Source organism: Pseudopipra pipra, chromosome 10 (genome assembly GCF_036250125.1).
Source record: "Pseudopipra pipra isolate bDixPip1 chromosome 10, bDixPip1.hap1, whole genome shotgun sequence".
Taxonomy (NCBI): domain Eukaryota; kingdom Metazoa; phylum Chordata; class Aves; order Passeriformes; family Pipridae; genus Pseudopipra; species Pseudopipra pipra.
In genome coordinates this window covers 25,128,910-25,140,510 of record NC_087558.1, presented here as the reverse complement: position 1 = coordinate 25,140,510, position 11,601 = coordinate 25,128,910, and the positions used below count along the sequence as shown (strand labels likewise).

General features: G+C 40.2%; 1 protein-coding gene across 1 annotated transcript in view; it reads left to right on the top strand.

Moving 5' to 3' along the window:
• Nucleotides 1–11,142: 11,142 nt before the first annotated feature.
• Nucleotides 11,143–11,601, top strand: part of ARHGEF4 (Rho guanine nucleotide exchange factor 4) — a 205,890-nt gene continuing 205,431 nt past the window's right edge. Inside the window, 1 exon segment of the mRNA XM_064666941.1 lies at nucleotides 11,143–11,159. The gene's annotated coding sequence lies outside the window, so the exon portion shown is untranslated.

Below are 11,601 nucleotides of genomic sequence, written 5' to 3'. Positions count from 1 at the left end.
AAAACAGTCAATAGTTAATATGTTAAGTTTGTGAGGAAGAGAATAAATGATTTAAAAAAATCCTAAAAATGCAAGCAAGCTTTACTTCAGATTTAACATAAATTTAGCTGAATTGATGCTCTGTTACAGTAATTTACAGTAGTTCAGTAATATTCAATACCTCTGAATATCAAAACCACTTGGTTAATGCATGTAATTTCCCTGTTACTTACTGTACCTTAAGCATTTTCTGTCAGCTCACCTGGTATTTTTTTAACAGCCTAAAATCCACACAACAGGCAAAATAATGGTGAGATCTGCAATCTAATTTCTTGCCTGTGTACATACTTTTAGATACCAGGTCCTATGGAGCTCCCAACTTTTGTAGCTATTAATTTGTACATGCTACATAAACCTACCAGACTGGATCCCCAGGGAAAGATTAAATCACTGTCCTGTTATTTAGGGAATAGGAGCTTAACTCTCAGCTATTCATCTGATTTATTACTCTGTATTCATAATCTTACTGTCCTTGGCTCAGCTCATTGTCTGTAAAAGGGATAGCAAATTTGTTTGATTTTTTTTTCCTGAATTTATTTTGATTTTTAGTTGTGATTATAAGCATTGTAGGGCTGGACTATCTTTCAGTATAAATATGGCAGTGGTAAGGGCAGCCTAATCAACAGTATGGGATGAATCCCTTTCAAGGGGAAAGAGGAGACTGATTTTCCTATACTGTGAATGAATTTTCCAGCCATTAGGCTGTGATCATAAGGAAGTGTAGAGGCACTACCTGCTTTCTTACGCCATCTGTTTGAGGAAAAAAAGGATGAAGAGAGGCATTTTTTAGCCCTTTCTTAGCTGGTGACTTCTAAAAGTTTTTCAGTGAAAGTGTGGCCACTTCTGCAGATGTCACATTTTCCATACCAACAGGCTGGAAACTCTAAGACACAAGTGGTTTCTTCAGGAGAGATCTCTCTTTGGATTCCAAATGACAGCCCCTAAGAAAACCGTCTAGTGAAGGGAGAAAGGGTTTTCAGATGTATCTTGTCACTATTTTATAATGGTTAGCTGGGATTGATGCCTGCAAACATGCTATTGCTCTGGTTTCAGCACTCTCCATGTACTCTACTGAGAACACTTAACTGTTTTAAGTTTCAAGCATGAGCAAGTTGGGTCTGGAAAACCCGATTTGAGGTTCCTAGATCTTTTTGAGTTTGTTTTCAGCATGACTTACTGTGCTCAAGAAAGATTTCGGCAGAGGAAGGAGCTGAACCGTGGTAGACAGAGTGTGAGACGTGTTTAACCAGCGGACAGTCCTTCCTGCCCTGTCCTGGGAGGTGGTGCTTGGATCAAAAAGTGGAAATACTGCAAGGGAAACTGGCTGATTCCCTTCACAACTATTTTGCAGCTACCTTAAGTGTTTGTTGGAAATTACAAGGGATTTGGTGGTGGTTTGGTTGGTTGGTTGGTTGGTTTTGTTGTTGTTATTTGACATGCTTACACGGTCTTGCTGTGTCTAGAACTCCTCCCTAATAACTTGTGAACACTGTGGCCAATTTCAGCAAAATTTGAGGGAGGCAGAAGTTACAGAGTTTCCATCAGGGAGACAGAAGTAGGTACTCAGGGAGTGGGAACAGACACTTTGCTAATTCTCCTCCTGCGGGAAAGGCTCCTGCATAAATCCACCCTTACTTAACATCAGAAACATTGTAAAATGTTTCCATTTCCACAGTGGAGAACTGCAGAGCTGTAGGAAACAGGACTCTGTTGGTTCAGCTGCTTGTAGAAATACATGTTTTCTCAGTAAAGTGTTTTTTATTTGGCTGTTAATGGAACTCCAGTGAAGCTTACTGTTTGTCTTTAGTCCTCAGAGTAAAAGCCAAGATTTTTAAGAAGTGCAACTTGAGACAACTAAAGAGAGATGTTTTTCAGGAAGCCCTACGCTGACTTTTTAAGCTGTCGGCCAGAATTTCAAATCTCCTTTCACTCATTTGGTCAAAGCTGCCAATATTTTATTTAGGGTCAGGCTCTGAGGGTGAACAGTCTGATTAGATACACTAAACTACTAAAACATCATAAGATGTTATGTTCTATGGGGCTTTTTTAGTTCAGGGGAAATATTTCTGAATCTGTTTTCCTTTAATTTGTGCTCCAATTTTCTGGATTCCTTTGGGCCAGAAATATTGAAACAGCCTGCTTTATATTGGAATAGTACTTGAAGTGATGGGTAGGAATAAGTGCTGTAGAGAGACAAAGCAATGAAAATGGAAAACAGTGGAGGGAAAATTGGAATGTATTGAACCTGTCAGAGAACTTGGTTCAGATTGGTTTTGCATCCTGGGCAGAGATTCAGTTCTTTATAGGCAGTGTAAACCAGTCAGCATGTGCTGGGGACTTTGACTTCCTCCTTTCCCCGTCCCAAAAAGCCAAGAATTGAATTTTTTCCAGTATCTTTAGTATTCATCAAGCCATGTCCTGGATACAGCTCTGAGCTACAGTCAGTGTGTTCAGAGTACAGGCTGTGAGCTGCAGAACAATTCTGAAACATTCTTTAGAAAGCCTGGGGAATGATTGCTGGAAAAGCCAGCCACATCCTTTTTTTCCAACCTCATTCTCTTAAAATTATCAACCTTCCTTTGAGTGGGGCAGTGTGTGTTCAGTAGCTACTTTTCAGTAGCTATCTTTCTCAGTAGCTATCTTTCTCAGTTATTTAAATAATGCTCTCAATCCAAGCTGTGTTGTTCTCTTTATGCTGTTAATTTGAGACCAATTCCTGCCATGAACCTGCAGACTCCTGCGGCACTGGAGCTCAGGAATCAGGGCAGAGCTTTCTTGCTGAATTGTGACCTGGTGATCAGCTTAAATAAAACATAACTGAAATCCTGCATGACTAGCAGAGTACACAGCATGGATTGAGAATCTGTAAATAGATGACTGAGGACAAATTACTTCTTATGCACACTGGAATGTTTGATGCTCTTCCTAGAGAGTTTCTCACTATTACAGAAATCTAATACAGTGCTGTATTTTGTTTCTCCTCCTGTTTGGTTTTTTTTTTTTTTTTTGAAGAAAAGCAGAACTGGTGTTGGACAGAAATAAAACCTCTTACTTGATGCTTCAGGTGCAGTGCTCTGAGTGAGATTATTTACAAATTTGGATTAAAATTGGCAAATAAGGAAGAATTTGTGCTGCTACAAGCCTTGAATAAGATGTTGCCAGACAGCATGATGTATAAATACCCACCAGAATGCTTGGGCAGGGCAGTTTTAAAAGTTAGCTACATCACTCTGCCACTCAGGAGTAAGCAGTGAAATAAAATTCGAATTTCCAACTAACGACAAGCATATTCTTTCTACACACTTAACTCTGATTTATTTGGAACTTGCATTTACACTGAAATCAGCGTGTCTACGTGTGAAAAAGCTGGTTTTTGTAGAGCCATCAACCTTCAATCATACTATCCCAATTCCTGTGAAAGGGATGTAGAATAATATGGATAATTAAAGACAACAAAAAAAAGCAATCAATTTTTATCCCTTTGCATTGAGTTTTATTAGATATATTGCATTTTTCCCTTAGTCAAAGGCAAGTTTTATTCTTTAACTCTCAGCTTTGCTTTTGGATTAAATCAGTGAATTTATTTGCAGATTACAGAAAATAATATAATTTTGATTATGGTCATTATAAGTAAATTGTCATTTAGATTCTAGGAAAAGAAAACAGCAGGATAAATCTTGAGAGCTCACCTTTTCTGTCTTTATGCAATAGATAAGTTGCTGTTTAGAGAACTTCCTGATAATAGAGGAATCAGGGTGGAATTATTTACCATAGTTCAGATGCAAGCTCTGAGAACAGACCCAAGTTCACAGGCAAAGTTTCAAGCAATGTCTGTCCAGTTCTACCCCTCCAAATTCTCCAATCCACACTCTGCCAGTTGCTTCTGCCCCAGGGGCAGCCCCCCTGAATGTGCAGCTGCCACCCTGAGCCATGGTTTTAGGATCCAGATGTGTTCCCATGAGCTGCAGTCAGCACTGCTGTTTCCCCCAGCCATTCCAGCTGATTTTCCACGTTGGTATAAGCAAGACCCCCTAAGGCAGACAAGGCCAATGTAGCATCCATTTATATTGTACAGGTGAGATGAGTCTATCCCTTGGACATCATCTGGAAAACTTGTCTAGCAAGTTGTGTTGCAAAGTTATTTACTAAAATCTTATATACTGATTAACAACACGCTGTGGTGGCATCATATGAGCCAGGAAATTAACAGCATGAAAGATACTTTTTATTTATAGCTTTTAGCTTTATTTATAGCTCCTTCTGTATTTTCTTTAACTTTTCCTGGTAACTGTATTTGATATTATTCCCCAGAAGGTGATATCAATGCCTTATATGAACTTACATGGGAGAGAATGTCACAGTCTTTGTTATACTTTGTGTGTTCCTGCAGAGCTAAACTGAAAAGAGTAGGGGGAGGGGGGAACCCTAGTATTTGGAAACATTTTGTGAATGTTTCTGTGCTGCCAAAACAGACAGATAGCTTTCGTGCTCAGACACAAAGTTATGGGGTGGGGCAGGCAGAAGGGATTAATTTTGTTTCCATATGAATAAGTAGGGGTTTTTTTGGTATTATTTGCTATAATCCCATTAGCAAAATGGACAACCCTAGCACAGTTTGGTAGCCTGTCTCTCCCTGCTGAGGCAGAGACCAGGCCCTTAAGGTGTGGTGAGAAGCGCGTGGGTGATAAACCAGAATGTGGGAGAAAAATTATGTCAGTGCTCAAGAGACAATAACTTTCATAATGTTGCCAGTAAAGTTTTCAGATTGGAATTTTTTCCCTTAAAGTCCCAGCACGTGGCTGCATGAGGGTCTGATTTAAGAAAAGAAAAAAGAGTTTTCAGGTGCTATAACTGCGGAGGAAAACTGAAATACCAATTTGCAATGGGAAGTTCTCAGACAATGACTCTTTTATCCTTGGAATTGTCAGTCATCTTGCAAGTGTTTTAGACCTTGGATCAACTTGTAAAAGATGCTGATTATAATAGCTGCTACACTGACTTTTTTTTCTTTGCTTAGTCCAAATAAAAATTCTAAATGGCATGAGTATAGCAGCATTCATCCAAAAAGTGCAGGCTTTCATTTCACTTCCCACATAAATAGCCAGCCAGGATGCCCAGCAGAGAGAGAGTGCAGGGGGACTGACATCAGCAAAATGTGTTGGGAGCAGGGGAAAACCTCCTAAAAAAAAAGAGGGGAGAACGAAAGAAAAAAGAAAAAGAAAAAAAATTACATTTAAGCTGCTGGAAGCAGGCAAAGGATCCCAGAGCAAATCTGCACACAAGACATCCTGGGAACTGCAGTGGTGATAAATAGTGGAATGTTTCCCACTGTCTAGCAGACCTGCATTTACCACTCTCCTAAGAAGAGAACTGGCTGTTGAATTGTGAGGATGACAACACAGGGTGCCAATAATGAAAAAAAAAAGTGATCTTAGTGTAATCTCACAGCATTTCCAATCTTACTGAAGCCAGGGCTCTGCAGACACCTTTGTTTTCATAGATATGTGCTCTTTTCCCTCCTATTTGCTTCCAAGTATCTGTCAGCTCTAAGAGAACGGCACCTCTGGCTCCACTGTCTTATGTCCAGAAATCCGTGCAGAGTGATGTTTGTTTGTGTTGGGGACCACTGACACTGATCCCCAGGGGAGCAGCAGCCTGGCTGGAGCCTGTGTTTGTCCAAACCCTGAGCTCTGGACACTTACACTGTGGATTGCTGTGCATCCCACAGCACTGTCTTACCTCGTGTGCTCAAACCAGGTGTGCACTTCCAGAGCAGTAGAGCTCGTCCTTTCCAGACTGACAGATGTGTACAATCCTCTGTGAAGACACTGAAGATTTGTGTTCACTCCTGTTCCTGCTTCAAGCATCCAATAGGGCCTTGGATAAATTGCTTTATCTCTGCATCAGTTCTTCATCTTAAGGGAATACTTGATTATTCCCACCAGAATGTACACAGCTCCCTGAGAGAAAGGATGTGCCTGTGTGCCTTGTATAGCAAGTCTCCAATTTGGGCACCAGCCTGTAGCTGTCACTGCATTACAGACAAAGAGCAGCTGGAAGAGGAGAAGGCCACTCATTAGCAGGAGAGAAGAACTGAAATTTGAATGCCAGTAAGTTAAAAAGCATCCAAAATTAATGGAACATTTGAGGTTTCAGATTTGCTTTAGAGTTGTGTAATAAAAAATGTCAGGACATTGCTGAGGAGCTTTCGCAACTGTTTATGACTTTTAGGTGCCTTTTTTTGGTGGTACTTATGCCTGGAGCAGTTCCAACCCCTAATTGCTTGTTTATCAATCCATTTCACCTCCCACGCACACACTTGTAGCAACACAAGACTTTCTGGGATGCACTGTGAAATAAGGAGCAGACATGTCTGAAAACTTCCTCTCTCCCACTTGCCCCAGTTGATTTTCACTTCCATGGAAGTGCCATGTTTCTGAGCACAGTTCCACAAGCAGTGCAGAAGCAGGCATGGATGTTGGTCAGCTGGAATTTCCTTACACTGTATTGCCACAAGAGCATGGGACCATATCACATTCTCATTAGCTCAGTCAGAAAGGCTTTCAGAGAAAACCAAACCTACCTAGACAAGGTCAGGACCTGTGTTGTAAAATATACAGCAGTTATGAAAAGATTCAGGGAATATTCTATTATCAGAGAGAAATCATTGTTTCAGTAGATCAAAGGAGAAATCTCAGTGCCTCGGGGTTATTTACGTGTTGTGTTTGATCCTGCTGTCACTTTGCTCTTCCTCTGAGCAGCACCAGGAATGGATTATTGTCAGGGGATGGAAAAGGGAAGGTTAGAGACAGGAACTATTTTTACTTGCCAGTTCCTCAGGTCAAGTACAAAACTCAAGAAGTGACTACACAACGGGTTATAAAATAGAAGTGTGCAGAATCAAAAATGCATTCTTCAGAAATCTGATACCTTCACTTGTTTTCAAATATGCCATTCTTGATGATGTTTGGTTGAAATGGTTTAGAAGAGAGTAATGGGTTTTTATTTGGTTGGGGTTTTTTTCAGAGTGAAGTTTGTGTAAGCTATTTTTGTCAAATGGTTTACTACTGCCACCACATAAATGGTAATTCTTTATAAAAAAGGAGCAGACAGAACAGACTAAAAATGAGCATGAAGAAAAACATATAGTGTTGAAGGCTATTCTAGACCAAGTTTCTGTGAACTTCATTGTTCAGGGATAAACTCTTTTTGCTTTCAATTAAATCCTATTTATTTAAATAGTTATAGTTTCAAGAGTTACATAGAGTTGCAGATGATTCATTCTCCTTTCTTCTCATCTTTATGAACTACTCTGCAGTTTCTCTTAAAGCTCCTCAGACCTGCAGTGCCTGTTCTAAGACAGAAGTTTTAAGTGAGTGTGTTAAAAAGGGATGCTGGAACTGAGGGCAAGAAGAGAAGAACATGAGAAGAACATGCACTTCTCTAGGGAAACACTGGGGCACTTGCTGCTGGGAAGGTTCAAAGCTGCCATAACTTATGGTGAACAGCTAAAGGGATAAATATTTGTGAGTGTGTGTCTGTGTGTGCATTACTACCACTGACAGGACCATGATCAGTTTTCCAAGTTCTTCTATATTGTTTTACAACTTTCCTGAAAAACAGAAGCCAACTTTTCATTTGTCCTTGGAAAACCCTAAAGAATGTGTTGTTATCATTACTTCAGTAAGTTTTGTGGGATGGAGGGATTTTACTCCTGTGAGTAAAGAATTATTCATAGCCTCCAGTGTTACTGTAGCTGAGAACCTTCTTGCTCATCTTAAAGATTATAGTGAAAGCAATGAGGTGGGAGAGGTCCTTAGACATACAGAAAAGAAAACCTGGAAAAGTATGTGTAAGGCATGAGGGTTGGGGTCATTGTATGGAATAGAACAGCAATTATTGTTTTATAAGGCATCAGTATTGGAGATGGGCAAAAGGTCTTGAGGCAGAACCTTCAACTTGAAAGTTTTATTTTACTTTTTCATTTCCAACACAAAGTTCAAGCCAAGTTCACTGAAGTTTGTGAACCCTTCAGCAGCAGTTGGCGAAGTTACAAGCAAGCCTGAAATGGTGTGTGGTTTGGGTGCAAATCAGGATGGGTTTGATCCCAAGCCACTTGAAACACAGCACTTTTTGGCAGTGTGTAGCTTTGTGTTTCAGCCTTCCAGCCCAGATCTGGACTCACCCAGAGGGAAGCTGTGGCTTAAAGCCCCGTGAATGGTGCCTGCTGTACTTGGCACTGGTTTTTCATGGAAATGGTGAGTGTTGTGTACTTGTCCTGGATAGATGGCTTAGGTTCCAGCTCAGCTGCAGGGTCATTATACACACATCCATATGTCTGAACTTCAAAGGTGATGAGGTAACATGTGGGTTTCATCCAGTTTTCCACAAGGAGTTTTCTTCAGAACAGACTCACTCCTGGAGCTACACTAAGGCTCTGGAGAAAGCCAGAGTAATTCCAAAGGATGCACATTGGCACTCTTCCTCAGCACTACTTCTGGTTTAATTACTCTAAAGGAATTCTTAAAAAGTTAATCCATAAAGACTTCTTGACCTGTAAAGTAGATTCCTTTACATGAATCTAGACTGTTTCTCAGTTCTGTTCTGTGTAGTGCAAGGTCTGGGGAAAATTTGCAGAAGCCAAAGTTGGTTCCTGCAGGTCTCATGGATTTTTTTGTGGCCCCTGCCATGATGGCAGGATAAAACCTTTGGTAATCCAAAATGACCAAATGGTGGTCCTGTCTGTGTTAAAGACTTTGACATCTGTGGACTTGAATAGCTAGGTAAGATGTTACTAATAGTTATTAATATAATAATTAATTGTTATAAATGCTGAGAGGACTTTTACAAAAGCTATTATGGAGTGACTGTATTTTGTTGCCAAGTAGTGATATATTATTTTGTGACATTGGGTATCCTTTCCTCCTTGTTACACTGACTTTAACAACTTTGAATCTCCAGCTAAGCAAGTCTCCAAACTTTCTGAATTAGCAGTGACTAAGGAAATGTGTATGTCCAGCCCTTTCTGGAGGAAGGTGCTACTGTTTAACTGTAATTACTCATCTGAGAACACTTTTCAAGTGACACAAGACTGACGGTTTTTATCTTTATGTAACAAGTGTTCAGAAAAGAACTGCCTGAACTTTTCCTTTTATGGTCTCTAGCACAGGAGTAATTGACAATAACAGAGGAAAACTTTGGATATGTAGTAAATTTTTTAGAAAGTGGAATTGCACAGTTTGGAAGACTTTCAGTTTGCTGTTAAACTATGCAAATGCTGCCTTGATGTATGCACTTTGAAAGTGTTTTGTTCCTTAGTCCACAGTGAAGTCTAGCATTTAAAACAATTTGACATTGTTATGTGCCATTTTTAGTGTATTTTGATATAGATTGCATTCTATTACCTCCTATCACTTTTGAAAATTACTTCTATTAAAAACCAAACAAACCCAATCGCTGGGTATCTGTCGAAGGGTCCCGGTCCAAGGGGGGAAGAAGACACAGAGCACACAGGAGGATGGTGAGACAAAGGGATGTCTGCCTGCTCAGCGCAGCAGGCAGCTTTTTTATTCAGTTCTCCCACCTCTACTTTCCCATACACAACACAAACATATTCTTACAACAACATCCAGGAATGCAGCACCTGCACTTAGCCACACAGCTCAAGGCTGTGTCCATGGGAACTATCTAATAGCTCCACTGCTCTCATGGGAAATGGCCCAACACTTTGCAACACTCCAAATCCTTCGAACTTCATTTGTGGGGCTGTGACTTTACCCCACACATAATATTGTGATTTTGCAGCAAAATATGTTATATGTGCATACAAGTAGTACAAGGGAGAATTCACCACAAAACTCTGTCTCTCCACAACCCCTCTGTTCACCCTTTCTTGCTACCTCTGTCTGTGCTCCACTTTCCAGACCAGTCTCAGCTTCCAGCCCTCCAATCCTGCCTCCCCTGCACACCTGGGTGTTGGTTATCTTAAGGATTTTTTTTTCAAGTTCTTCTTTTCAGACACAAATACTTTTCAACAGGGTGTGGATTACACACATTCTGGTGGCAGATTCTGGACCTCTAAAAGCAAAGTTCTCAGGAGATATGTTATATTCTGCTGGACTTAATTACATCCCAGACAGTGTTAGTACATGCTTGCAAGATAAACAGAATTTCTTCTCAGAGAATGACTTGCACTATATAGTGCCAAGCACTTTAAGCTCATCTGCTAAGCAATAAAGAATTTAGGACTTGCTTATGATCTGACACCAGAATTTTCTAATGCTCAAAAGTTAGGGAGTTATACCTGACATATCACTTTGAAGTCAAGGCATGGTTGGTCATTTATATAAAGGTAACATCAGAGAGCTTCCAAACTGAACTGGTTTTTTAAAAAAAGTTCTTCTGAATCCCCATCCAGGCTGAGGTTTTCATGTGGTAGCACTGCATAAACATGACTACTGTTTTAAAGGGCTTGTGGTCTTTAAGAGAAATAACAAGTGGAAGTATTAAAGCACACAAACTAACTGGGATACTGATAGGCAGGGATTTTGCTACCATCTTTTTTTTTGCAGTGTGTGTACATAAAGCTTCCTCTCCTACTCTTACACTGAGCTCCTCTCTAAGTAACTGTTGGGGTTTCTTTTGCCATTTTAACTGTTAGCTTTTCCCTCTCTTCATTTAACCCACCCTCTCAGAAAGAGTCCTGAATACATAAAAAGCTTTTGCAGTGTGCCCTGAAGCATGTATGCTGATGAAGCACATACAATGTAATTATGGATAGCACAATGCAGCATCATGAAGTGCCTTTGTTTACAAGTTCTCTATCATGAGAGTATAATGAACGGATTCACTGAGGAAATGCAAAAGCAGATGCCTTTGGCTGGCTCCTGTTGTTCTCTTTTTGGCAAAGACAGAGGGACGAATCTACTCTGGGACAGCCCCACTGAAGTCAGATGAGTTACACCAGGCAGAAACCAGGAACTGGAACTTTTTTCTTTTCTTCTTCTTCTTCCTTTTTTTTTTCTTTTAAAGAACACAGTTTCAAGATCTCTTTTCCCTGACTGTCACAATTTCTCTTTCCACAGAAAGCCTATGAGAAAAGACTCTTTGCTTCAAAAAAGGTAGGATATCCTTTTAGTCACTAATGTCTAATTTCCTCAGCAGTATAAGTTTTGTGTGTATCTACCAATGGCTGTAATAATAAAATTAATATCTAACTATTTATATTTTAAAAATACTAAAAAGCTAAAATCACAGTTACTGAATGGAACAGTAAGATCAGATGGTGCTGTGGGAGGGATGGAGTGCTGGCACACAGCTGTGCTGCTTCAGGTGCATGACTTATGCTTACAGCTGGCCTAGGCCAGCATATGGTACCAGCTTGAAATATGTACTTATACCTGCCATGGACTGAGGTGTGACACTGGGCAAAGCTTCTGAGGGCAGCTGTCTGTGAAAGCACCTCATTTCACATGTCTGTGAAACTGTTAGGGAAGGAGAACCTGTGGCAACTCCTGGTATCTGCACATTTGCAACTGATAATCTTTATAACAAGTTTATTAG